At 38.0% G+C, this 14,042-nt stretch overlaps 1 long non-coding RNA gene across 1 annotated transcript in view; it reads left to right on the plus strand.

Annotated features, from left to right (window-relative positions):
• The window catches only part of LOC139592734 (uncharacterized), a 342,215-nt gene that overhangs the window by 173,409 nt on the left and 154,764 nt on the right, over positions 1-14,042 (plus strand). The window lies entirely within an intron of this gene.

Here is a 14,042-nt window from a genome sequence, read left to right on the forward strand (position 1 = left end):
TTGTCTTGGGACCCCATCACTGGATGCAGCAGTTCCTGGTGAGGTGTCACAAGAGCAGGGTAGAAGAGGAGAATCACCTCCACTGATTTGATTCATAATGGTTCTATGAAATAGCAGTTATGAACCAGTCCTTATTTATTACACTGTTGGCAGTATGTGGGGCAAAGCAGTTGCTGATGAGATACAATTGAGACTTCACTACTCAATGAGGACTTTAGACAAAATATGAAGGCTCTGAGGCTTCCTGGTGTACTGCTCAGCACAGAAGCAGTTTATACACTTCTGAGGTCCATCTGTGCAGGTAAATCACCAGGCAAATCCCATCAAGAATATATAAATGAAAGAGTAGCCATCACTTTTCTTCATGAATAAAAACAGGAGGCTCAGCTATAACAATAAAATTGTTTTGGATCAAAGCCCAGTGCTCTTTCTTTCTACTGGCATTTCTCTATGTATGTACATTCAAGGAAAATATTTCTGTTGCTATGTCTTTGATAGTATTCTTTTATTTATTTGTTTATCTGGATGTTATTTCAGTAGCCTTTTCTTCTCATTCCTCATGTAATCCATCCAATATCAGCCACATGCAAAGTTTCCATTCTCAGAGCAGGTGAGCAGGGACAATTCCTATTATATCACTGTTGCTTTCTTCCTGGAGTTGGTAGATCTTTTATTATTATTATTATTATTATTATTATTATTATTATTATTATTTTCTGGTATTTTATCCTGTGTGGAAATAATGCTGGAATTTTTGTGTTGTGCATTAATTACACTGTATCTGATATTTTCACAATTTTTTACATATGTGATGCCTTCAAACTATGAATGATGAAGCACAATGAAATAGGAAGTAAATCCCCATTACACCATCGGAGATGTTCCACAGTGTAGAGTGACCTCATTTTTAGTCTTGGTATAGTGCACTCAGAAAAGCTTTGTTTAGGAAAAAGCAGAAACAAAATACAGAGGACTAATTTTATGGGGAAATAAATAATTATATATAGGTCTCCCTATTAACATACTGTTAGACAAAATAGGAGTGGTTTTAGCATGCTGGAGAGAGCTAAAATAAATGTAAATAGATTTATGCTTGCCACATGCTTTGCTTTAGGTCTTTCAAAGCCATGTGATAAAGAATATTTTTAATTAAGAATGGGAAAGAGACAGATTATGCAACTTGAAGGGAGTTGCTCTTTCTTCCCCCTTACCTATCCACCTAAATGTAACCTAAGGGAACCTTCTCACCAGTTCTTGATCTTACCATTGTTAGACAATCTCCGCTTTGGACCTTTGATGTTCATATCTGCACAATTTCAATACCAAGAGCTTTTTCTGAAGATGAAAACAGCAGTAGCTGCAAAAACTGAGATATCTCCTATTGGCATGCAGTTCCTCTAGATTCCCTCTGAAATCACCAGAAAGAATAGATGGGCTGAATCCTCCTTTGAATGTGGATGATCTTCTACTCTGACTGTAGCTTGGTACAGCTACAGCGTTGCCTTAGGTTCTTCAGACACTTCCTTGACTTTAGCTGGGATTTGGGTATCATACTCCAAATCCAAACACCACCTATGGGTATAAAAGTGTTTCTGTTACTCTGCACTTGTTCTGAAGACAAAAATGTTAATAATTTTAACTGTGCTTTGGGCATCTTTTAAGGTGGTACAATTCTGTTTTGTCCTTAAAAATAAATTTAACATCAATTGAATGGTATTGCCTAGAGAAACTGTGGGCTAAATTAATTTCATGGGGGAACAGAAAAGAGCTGAGCTTTGTGTAGGTTTCAGAACTGACAGAAACAACACAGTTGTTCTTTAGACAAAATAATTTCTGTTCTTTGTGGAATTTATTTGCCTTATGGGGCTTTCATTTATTCCAGCTCCAACACCAATGTATACCTGTTCCTCTCGGGAATTATCGTGTCTGAAAGAAAACTCAATCTTATCCTTCTCTTTTCTCAGTGGACTGAGATATTTAAACATGAAAGCTGTTGAGGATCTTAGTGGGAAAATATAGAATAATTGGGTCACCTAAAAGCTGATTACATGTTACAGATATGTAATACAAAGCTTCAGTTGTGAAGCTGAATTTCTTTCCTGTATATGTGCAGTGTATTTTAACAATTTCCTTGGTGCAGTTACTGTTATTGAGCAGAGATTTCGCTGCTGTCCGGATAACTACAGGATTATAGAAACTCAAAATGCATGTAGTGTCAAATACTTCAGCCACTAAAATGTTATGCCTGAAGCATTACAAGGCTCATTCATTTCAAGTTTGGCGATTCACATTGTTGCAATGCAGTTAACAGAATTTTGCCCCATCATGTTGAAACTTTCTGTTACAGCAGCAGATTTCTGAGAGCAGAACTTGCATTCTAAATTATTTTGATTTATTGAAGGTTAGTGAATGATGAAAGAGGGAGGTGTGCTTAAAGAAGCACCTGTTAAGCATATCAGGGAGCTACAGGAGTTATCTTCTTTGGGAAATGAACCAAAGAATGACCACTATTTGTACAGAAAATGCTATTTATATATCGGAACTATTCTCTTGACACTTTAGGAAAGCCAGATAAATCCCATATCTTAATATGAGACAGTGGTCTTCTTCTGCAAATGGGGAAAAGTGCAAGCCTGTATTTGACAGATTAACAAGCTTGTATTAACTTGGAAGTTCATGGCTCTCATATGGGGAAGAGATAAATGTTTTAAGATAACATTTGTATTTATCATTCTCTTGTCATTAATCTGGTGCGCACAAAAGCACTAAAATAAATACTGGTTAACAGCAGGGAAAATAATATTTCATACGAGAGATCTCAAATGATCCAAACAGCACTATTTGAGCTTGTGTGTCTGACTGAGTTCATTCATGTGGCAGCAATATTTTATTTCAGTATTACGTACTTTATTAGATTTCATTTGTTCTGCATTCTGATAGTGTATAGAGGCCGAGGCTGTGTATGTGGAACTGTGGGACTTTTACATTGCTCAGAAATACTGTTTGACAGGACTGCACAGTAGGAAAATTGGTGCTTTGCAGGTCAATGCATTCACCTCTAATTTTGGGGTGAATTCTCCCACTTAATGAGTACAAACAAGTCCCTACATACCCAGTCAGGCACTGTCTCCTGTGGGAGAGAACCTATGTTAGAGCAGGGGAGGGATTTCTCTCTCTGACCAAAGGGAGAAATAACATGATGAACTCACCATAACCCCCATGACAGATCTACCTGCTGCTTCAGGAGGCTGAGATGTAAATAAGTGAGGGGTGAGGGGAAATTGGTTTTAAGATTTCCCATCATCCTCATCTGATTTTGTTAGTAATAAATTCAATAAATATCTCTAATTCTTCTAATTCTAGCCTGTTTTTCCCATGTTGATGTTTATGAGTGATCTCTCCTGGTCCTTATCTCAACCCATGAACCTCTCAGTATATTTTCTCTCCCCTATCGAGCTGCAGAGTGATAGATAGGCTTTGGTGTGTGCCTGGCATTCAGCTAGGGTGAAGCCACTACAGATGAGAGTCTAATTAGTGCAAATAATGTGTCAAGGGAGAGTTGTTGCACTCGTGTGTGGCAAAGAAAGCTTTAACAAAGTGCTGCCCTTGCTTAAATAAGTGTTTCCTCTCTCATGCTCACCTATACCTCTTTTACAACATTACATTGCAAGAACACAGAAGAGAGGGAAAGGTTGTTGTACTGAGCTGTAATTAGGTATATGTTTAGTAAATATTTATATTACAAAATTTAATGTATTTGTATATCTAGTATATCTAGTATATCTAGTAAATAGATACAGGTTTAATTTTGATGGGATAATCTTGCTCAAAAAAGGGCCTTCCAACCAAGACAGAGGATAGAAATGATGCAACAGTCTGCAAAGAGATATTAAGAAAAACGTCCCATAAGAATATTAAGTAATTGATTCATTTTGGGAGTTAGTTTTACTAATTTTGTCTGCATCAAACACTATTTCTGTGCTGTGACAGGAAAACTCTAAGGGATGTTACGGACTGACCAAGTCCTGAGCCTAGCAGGTGAGTTGTCCAAACCAGAAAATTAATCAACTCCTCAGACTAGAATCTTCTAAAAATCTTCATGCCATGAACAGAAATGGAAGACTTCGTTAGTGTCAAGATGGTTTTTAAATATCTGAAAAGAGCTTAAATTAGGATCAAGGAGGATATAAATACATTAATATGTATAATTTTACTTTTCATTGTAAACTCTTTCCCAAGAAAAATAGCCCTCCAAGCAACATTTCCAAACTATGTGTGTCTCCTACATAAAATTACTTTCAGTGCAAAGTGTACTTTATGCAAATAGCATTTCAACCACTTGTGGCCATTAATCAAATTGAGCTGTCCATATAAAGGAGTTGCATGCCAAGTAAATACAGGACTGCTACCCCAGCAGTTGCCAGTTGCTGATGTCTGCTGATGCACAGCACAAACTGTGCTGGCTTACAGCTATCCAGGCTTTCATGGCTTTTCACAGTGACCCCGTGCTCAGATGTCCCTGGCTGCCCGCTTCCTTTCAGGGTTGTAAAGTCAGATTCACCTCCAAGCTGCTCCATGGGTAGGAGATGTCCCGAGTCTTTCAGGAAAAGAGCAGGCATCATCATAACAGCATTAAAGGAAACTAAAATTGCTTCCTTTGAGCAACAAATTATACCAGCATTAAGCAACATTTACTGCGATGAAAATTATTGAAGCAGCAAGGTACCAGACAAGCTGTGTACATCTGGTGTGTTCATCTGCTTCTTTGGAGAGCGCTTCATCGACAGAGCGCAGTGGTTTTTGTCCTGTTTTGCTAGAAGGAAAGGAGAGGATGCTGTTTTCTCTCATTAGGATCAATTTTAGCCTCTTGAAGGAAAAAACTCATGAAGTGTAAACACATCCTTGTTTTTCTGTAAGCACAGGCTAAGCATCTTCATGTTGTAATTGCAGCAGATGTAAGTAAGGTTAGATTGAGAAAATCTAGGTACTGCAAGAATAAATCTTTAATCATTTAATAGTTGAGAGCATGTTGGGAGGCTTCATGCTGCTAAAAGATGCCATCTTGTAAATGAGATGTAAATTGGAGGTCCTGACTGTTTGTGATCATTAAAGATTGTATGAAGAATAGTGGTGATTAACTCTAATGTCCTGCCAAATTCTGGTGTGAATCTTTTTTTTTTCCAAGTGGAGAAATTTGCCTTAGAACTGCAGTGAGACTATTCATCACCCCTGTGCTAATATTTAGCAGTGTTAATTGCTAGCTTTCACTCCTTAGATCAATGCAAGCTATTTTCTGTCAAGTCGCACAAAGCTTTCTTTCTACATTCAACTGGTTAAACAGGCAGTTTGATGATTCTTTGGCTGAAGTTGCTTAGTGCCTTACAGTTTTCCCAGCTAAGCTGCAGTGCTGGAGAACACAAATACTCCATAGTTTCTACCACTGTTGAAGGTAGTTGGCAAGATCTGGATTTGGACCAGGGCAGATGGAGTAGTACCCGAATGAACCCATGCTTGCAGTCTTGCTGCAGAAGCAGGAATCCACGTCTGACGTGCTGATGAAGCATGTCACCAAGCACTGAGGTTTGGTGACATCCAGTGTGATGTGCAAAATGACTATGTGGTTATGCTTTAGGGAAACCTTCAGGGATAATAATTGACCGAAAAACACAAGAGGGAGAAATAAAATAAAAAACCCCATCCTCAACATCTTCTAGTATATTTCACAGAATCATAGAATCATTAAGATTGGAAATGACCTTTAACATCATCAAGTCCAAATGTCAGCATAGAACCACCACTTTTGGTTGATTAAGTATCAGATTGCAGAAAGCTTTTTTTGTTTCACATCTTAGATTAGGGAAAAAAAGAATTACAAGTGTAGCAATACATGACTGGTCTTTTTTTTTCCTTTTTTTGAAAATATTTCTGAATGAAATAAAAGAGTTCTATGTATTTCCCATTGAGGTTTCTTTTGCTTTTCATGTCTTAATAATTTTCTTTTGTCCAAGACTGGTTAATGGCTCAAACTGAAATGTCATCTTGTCACTGCCAATTTCACTTTTTCAGACAAGAGCTTGACTGTCTCTGAATATCTCTGAATTTTCTGTTACGTCCAGACTAATTCCAGACCCTTACATGGGTCTGAAGATAGTCCCTTGCTTAAATACTTACATAAAGATCTGATATTTTTGAGTTTTAAGGTTCAGATGTAATCCACATTCAACTTAATCTAATTAAACCACACAGAGTGAAATAACTAGGGGTAGACAAAACCACAAATGTCCACCATGGGCTGAGGTTTCTCTGACATCCTGTACAAAATTGAAAAAGAAAGAGATGATGCGCAACAATTGCACAAGACTCTAAATATTTGTATATTCAAGATCAGGTATGATCTTCGGCCAAGATATCATCCAGCTTTCATTTACACAGGCTGTTTATTTTAATCCACTTTCTACAATTTCTATATTCTTTTTTACAAACATAATTTACCTGACTTTAATAATTCCGGGGAAAACCAATACCAATACCAAAAAACTTTTTCCTTATAACCTAATATTTTTTCTGCTAGAAAAGTTACATCTCTTAGCTATTGAGACTTTTCAGAGTTTTGTCAGCAAGACTGAAATACTTGCCTCCACTGTCAGAGATATTTACACCAACACTATGAAATTCCTGATTCACTTCCTACCTTAATAAGAGAAACAAATGCCTGATTCACTTCCTACCTTAATAAGACAAACTCCTGAAATTTCACTCTTGGAGTGTCTGTTTTCCAATCCCCAAGCCACTTTTTGTGGATCTCGTTTGACTTCTTCATAACACTGATGTATTCATGATGCTGGTCCTCAATTCAGTGTTCTTGTAATGGTACTAAAATAGCTTTATAGTAGCAAAATTTAAGTTCCTAAATTTTCCATGATGATCTTCTTTTCATACATTTAAGTACCAAACTTCTTCCACTCTTCAGTTTTTTACTGAAGTTTAGTTATTGAAGAGATAAGTGGTGAGCTCTACTGCTCATAACAGGCTTTCAAACTGAAGTATCCTGTTTCTTCATCTTGTTCAGTGAAATGTATGGAGACTTTCTCCTCCAACTTCCCTAGAACCATGTTTGTTTTCTTCACTGTGCAACCCAGGAGTGCAGAGAAAAGTATTACAAACACTACTGAACAACTCCTGAACAGCTACTTCAGTCTCAGCTTTGTAGGAGGTGGCATTTGAAGAAGTGCAGACTTAACTAGAGAAGAGAAACCTTGCAGACCTAACTAGAGAAGAGTCCAATATTAACCAATCAGATCAAGGGGGGAACAGTTAGAAGGCAGCCACAGGTGCACTCACAGCACTGACTTCGCTGTTGGGTCATTTATTGAACAAACATAAATTTGTAGAAAAGTTATTGCTGTCTATTGAAAAATAAGAACTCAGATCAGAAGTGTGTTGTCAAGGACCGACTAAGATTGTCTGACATGATCAGCTCACAAAACACTGTTCTCCTTTAGCATCATGTAGTGTATCTCCATTCCATACAGCATTCAGTAGTTCATTGTTCTGCTTCTGTCAAGTGTTTGTGAGCTGGAACTTGGGCAATCAACAAGTACTGGAGGTTTCTGTTTGGCATTTTGTTTTGTTTTGGTTTGTTTTCTCTGAGCAAAATATTACCATTTTTACTTGTGTCATGTTATCTTAGGATGCTATGCAAAGGTGGAAAGGAATTGTTTATTAAAATAACAATTTATTAATGAGTGGATATGGTTCCTCCCTTGTGTGAGGGAGAGCTGTCTTTAACTTGGAAATATGTTGTTGAATACAAGGGTTTTGTCACTAACTGCAGTGAAAATTGTGATTTAACAGCCCCATTTTAGGTTGAAAATACTCTCTTTTGATTTAACATGTAAATCAGACTTTCCATCTGCTGATTTACATATATGGAGTACTGACCAGGGTGGGTTGTTGTAGCTGATATTTATAGAGAAAAGGTGGGGGAGTGCAAATAAGATGCAGACCACAAAAAGCAGCCTTTGTCAGGTTTTATTTTCTGTGGTTTGTTTTCAGTCAGCAGCTTTACAAATCCCTTTGTGGACACTGTGGTTTTGCATGGGCATCTATGAGAGCATTCAAAGAAATTTCTTACCTCATGTAATATCCATTCCTGCAAAATGAAGCTTTCAGTGTATGGGCTGTTAGCTTTGACTGATAATTTAATGTCCTTCACGCTACAATTCAATAAATGGACCTTGAATATCTTTGGATGAAGGACAAAAGGAAAAAGAAAGACCTTTGTCTTTTTGGAGAAGTTATTTCTGTAATGCAGCACCTTTTGAATTAAATTTTTAATATCTAGCTGTTTGTGTAAAGCTTTCTGAAAATATTTGATGTTTAGCATGACCTTGTTTATTGAGTCTCATCTTTTTTGTTTGAGCATTTACACCATTCCTCCCTCTGTGTCAGACCTGCCTTTCCCTTGCTTTTGGGGTCAGATGTGCTGCAATGAAACATTGCTACACCAGGTACTCAATTGAAGGGTTGATTGTTACAAGATTGGATCAAGTAAAAAGTGTATTATACTACAGTTGTCTTTAGCTAAAAGCAAGCAGTGTGTGCTCTCTTCTAGATAAGACAACCTGAAAAAAAAAATCAGCAGGTAATCATTATGAAACAGGTAAACAAGGCATTGCTGGAGCTGCCAAGAAAATAGTGGAAATTCTTAGGGAATTGGCAGTAGGAAGTGGAAAAGAGGAAATACAAAGTAATATTTCTTTACTAATTTATCTCAGGAGCCAATTTGCTAAATGGAACTGAGAGGGACCAATCTGATTTTTATTTACTCCTCAATATGTGTAATAGATGTGTTGAAAAATGACTCTAGGGCCCGTGCAAATGCTGGGAGCTCTGTTCCTGGAGAGGCTTTGGCTGGCAACTGATCATCGCTGGAGCAGATCCCTGGATGCCAGGGAATAAAAAGCCCGGAAAACTGGGCCATGGGAAGAGCCTTAGCATCTAAAAGCAGTGAACTACACCACAACGGGAGTAATTTTTCTTTGGTTTTCTTGGAGCGAGCGGGGCTCGCCGGGAGGGTAAGCTTGGCTGCCCTCGCCTTTTTCTCCCTGCAGTCCTGGTTCTTCCCCGGCCGCCTTTCCTGGCCGCAGCTGTCCTGCCGTGCTTTGCCATCTCCCCGAGGCACCCCGACCCCACGGCGCTCCCCTCACGGAACAGCCGCCTCCCCCCTGCCTGCCCCGACACCGAGAGCCGCAGCTGCCTGGGAGCAGCCTGTCCTTCAGGACCGCAGCCTGTTCTTCGGGCTCGCAGCCTGTTCTTCAGGACCGCAGCCTGTTCTTCGGGCTTGCAGCCACGGCAGCCTGTTCTTCGCCCATGGAAGGGACGCGCCGCCGGCTGCTGTTCGGAAATCGCGCCCGGCCCGCCCCGGAGCCGCGCAGTCGTACCGCGGCTTCCAGAGCTCCGGCTGCCGAGCTGAGGCCGACGTGGCGCCCAGGGTACTGTGGTGACACTGTTCTGGTGCTCGGGTTCTCTCTCGGTCTCTCTTTTTCCCTCTCTGCTCCCTCTTCTATTCCCCTTCATTAGGAACTCTTATCTTTATCAACAAACACTTCTCCGACATAATATTGCCTCGTTTGCCCTTTATGCTTGTCTGAGAAATCTATCAAAAAGAATCCTCCCCGACTCCCCCTTCGCATTGTGATGGGACAGGAACTTTATAATTTTTCTTCTACCTTTCATATAGACACAAATGTTTAAATTTTTTGTCAGGAATTTAAAACTCAAGTTAAAGGCAGGAATTATGACCTAGGTAAATAGCAAATCAGATATAGAGCAGGGAAGATCAACATATTGGCAAGCAAAAAAGCAATTGTAGCAATCCAGAGCCTTTCCCTGATGAGCCAATGATAGACAGGTTGGATAGAGCTTAGCAATTAGGGATTCGAAGCCTCACTGTTTGCCATCACGAGAGACGGTCCTCAGGGGTTTTTCACTGACCATTTGTGACCATGAGAGAGAAACCAGTCTCAGAGAACTCATGGATAACATCAGACTGGGGCCATAATTTATTGATAATGTGGGAGAGCATGGTAAATCTTCAGAAGGATCTTGGCAAGTTTTGGGAATAGGCTGACAGTAACTTTGTGAAGTTCAGCACAAGTGGATGTGAAGTTCTGAAACTGGGACGAAGTTAACCCAATACAACAGTACAAACTGGGGAACAACTTGAAAAAAAAAGCAGGTCCATTAAAATTTCCTGGGAATTCTGGTGGGCAATAAATTGAATACAAATTACGTTGGTCCCTTGCTGTTGAAAGATAACTCCATACAAAAGTATAGCTGCCTGGTGGCAGGAAATTCTCTTTTTTTACTGTGTTTGATACTTGTGAGGCGGCATCTGGAGTGCTGTCCTTGTGCCTGGGGGAATCAGCTTTGTTCAGTCTGAAAAACAAATAGTAAAGGAAGAGTTTTATCCCTGTCTTCAAATACCTAGTGAAAGGTCAGAGAGAAAACAGGCTGAGTGAGACATGGTGAAAGGATAAGAAACAATGCACACAAATCATAGCGAGGGGAAAAGGAAGGAAGGATTGCCCACAGAGGTTGTTCATGTCCAGCTGAGGAAATAATGAAATAATTCAGTAGTAAGGCAGAAAAGGCCAGGAGCAACTCCATCTAAAGTTGAAATTAGCTCAACTTGGAGCCAAAGTTGGAATAATTGGCATCACAGTCTCCTGCAAGTCTAAGTGAATCTCTTATTCTACCGAATTGAGATACTTTGTTCATGGAACATTCTTAAAGTCATAAATTAAAGGCTTCGTGGTTGCTTTTGCGACCAGTATTAAACTCATGCGTAGAAATACTGCTATAAGCTAAAAAATAAGCACTTATGTGTTATCAGTAATAAAAAAGCCAGTCCTGTCCTGACATATTAGAAACTTTGGAATTTGTATTTGAGCAAGTGAATATGAGAAGAGATAATTCTCTAATAGGGATAACTGAAAGAGAAAAGCTATGAAATATGATTTGAGTGGGAAAAGTATTCTCTAAATGTCTCGTCTCTGATATTTCTTGTATAATTCTGTTTTCTGAAAACCTTAAAAGGAGATAGAGCCGGTTTAAATCAGCAGTCTCTGGACATATAAATCTACTAAGATGTAAGGACAGGGATCTTAGACCAATAAATAGAATCATAGAATGGCTTGGGTTGGAAAGGACCTTAAAGATCATCTGGTTCCTATCTTCCTGCAATGGGAAGGGACACTTTCCACTAGGCCAGGTTGTTCAAAATCCCATACAGCCCAGCCTCCAAAGATGTGGCTGCCACAAGTTCACAATATCTCTGGACAAAAAGTAGTTCTCAATAGTTATTGTTTTAGAATAGTCCAAAAGGTGAACAGAATCACAGGAATTATCATAACCAAATAATGTATGGGCAGCAAAGTATGGGAGAGGAAGGTAAAGAGCAACACTTAGAGAGAAAGATAGAAGGGAAGCAAGAAGGAAGAACACAATAGTTATGTTTTCATTGCTGCATGCTACAGCATTTATTGAGATTTTAGCTGGCAAAAAATTGTAGGAGCTGCACTTTTGATGTGGGTGGTATAACCTTATTCTGAGGGCCTGGAATGGAGGTCACAGAAGTAAAGTTGCTGCTTTCCTGTTGTTTTTTTTTTTTTTTTTTTTTTTTTTGTTTGCTTGTTTGTTTTAAAAAAGAAACAACCAACCTGACAACAAAACACCCAAAAATCCAAACCCACAAAGCCCCGCAACTACCATTTTTCCCCCAGGAATTCAGATGTGCAGTTGGTCTCAGTGCATGAAACTTGTCTGCATTTGTCTTTATTATGACTGTGTAATGCAGCACAGATGGCTCAAAACATTTGGGGTCTGGACTTGCCTGCAGTTATCTTTGGCGGTTATCTTCTCATGAATTTGTTAAGATCTCCTTTTTTTTCTTTTTTTTTTTTAAAGTAACCCCCATGCTGATAGACAGAGAAGTACTGTCCTTTGATACTGACTTGATGCTGACCAGCTCACTCAAATGACTACCACCATACTGTGGGGCCTCCTGTTTCTTCCATGTGCTTGTCCCTAAATTCAAAATTGATATATTTAGCAAATATGAATTAAAATAAAAATTGAAATTTGACAAATCTCAGCCCCCCCTTGGTTGTCTTCAAAGTTGTAAATTATATGTATTCTCCCTACATATCCATCACAACCATCTCTTCATGCTTCTTTTTTTTTTTTTCTTTGCCAGTTATACCAAGCTTTCCTCTTTCTATGATGTCCTTCTAAGAGGATGTCCTCAGCTCCTCTAAAGCCTATTCTCTTATTAAGATGGACTTCATAAATTCATTTACATCAGCCTCTATGGATAATTAGTCGCCATGGCATCTGTTAAAACTCCTAATCTTTCCTCATTCCAATTAAAAGACCAGGCCATTCCACACTAAGATTTTTCCTGAAGAATTTATTTCATATAGTTACATGAGAGATCTTTGAAAAGTGTCACTGACTTTGTTTCTCTTCATGCCCATTAGTGGCTCAGCAGCACGACAGTAGGTTTTCTCCACACCAGCTGTTTAGGGACTTAGAGAAGTGGGTAAGCCAGACTGCTCACATATGTTTTGCAGTTGATTCTTTCCTATTTAACCTCCCAGCTAGAAAATTAGTAAACACAGCTTCATCCTTTAAGTTGCCAAGCACTTTTTCATTTTGGATCAACAGTTGCAAAGTCTTTCAGGATTGTTGCATAGCTTTTTCCTTGGTATCTCTTTATGTATGTGTAACTATTTGTAGCACTTAAATTATCAATAGAATCTCAAAGATAGGTGTGTCTGATTTTTTCCAATGACAAAAATAAGGTCTGAGGAAAAGTATTTTTTAAATTTTTAGCAGGTTCTGTTCATACTGGTGAGTTTGATTACAGTTGAAAGAAAATACATGGATTTTTCTTTCAAGGATATTTTTAAAAGATGAAGCTTTTAAAATTGGTTCCTAAATTGATAATTGTTATTGATGATTCACACGGTATTAATACTGTATTATTTCAGTCAAGCTACAGTGTTATGACAATTGAACTATAAGTGGATATGATTTTATTACCTTGTTTATGAATTTTTGGGGTTTTTTTCTGATTTTCCAGAGTGAAATTTTTAAGACCTACTTGATTACTAAAGAGAATAAATAGAGTTAAAGAGAATAAATATAGTTAAAATTAAGAAATTTAAATTATTGTTTCCTGCACAAATTAATAATCTCAAAGAATTTATCTGGTGGGGAATAAATAGTTTACTTAAAAATAGTTAAAGCAGATCACTATTTTTTTAATTGAAACTGGTTATTATTAGCAACAGGGAAGAAAAAGCAAAAACCCGTTATTTTGACCATGATATATGAATTCTGTAATGAGCTAAAGGGGTAGATATGAAATTATATTAATATTTTAGACATTAATGAAAAGCAGACATAGCTTAGAGAACATGGCATTGCAAATTTATCTTGGGCTGGGCTGTCTGTAATCTGGGAAAAACACACAAAGCATAGGATAAGGTGAATGGTTTTTGGGTTATGTTTGTGGATTGGTGATCCTTCACTTAAGAAAAATAAACATAGATCTCTCTCAACATGCAGCATAGCATATTTTAAGCAGTTCTTAAACAATCAACTTTTTAAATCTCTTAAATTTCACAGAACAGCAAGGGAAAGCTAACAGACCATTTAACATATCTCAGTAATTTACATGAGAATAATAAATAAACCTACAAGAAAATAGGTTATATCTATAAGGAAAAAAAAAATTATATGAGAGGGCATGGTGGAAGCCATACATCGAAGTGTGCTTAGTGTGATAAAGGATTATGAACTAAATCTCTAACTGAAAACTGAATATTCCTTATACCTTTTCAAAAATTTCATTTTAATTAATATCTACTGACTACTGTAAGAGAGAAAATAATTAGCTAGGAGATTTTTTGAATTTGCTTATCTAGGCCAAGCATAAGAACTCAGATTCTTCTCATTCTTTGGATTTCAGATAA

The sequence above is a fragment of the Agelaius tricolor genome, unplaced genomic scaffold (assembly GCF_023055355.1).
Source record: "Agelaius tricolor isolate 1412-34295 unplaced genomic scaffold, bAgeTri1.0.p SCAF_9, whole genome shotgun sequence".
Classification (NCBI taxonomy): domain Eukaryota; kingdom Metazoa; phylum Chordata; class Aves; order Passeriformes; family Icteridae; genus Agelaius; species Agelaius tricolor.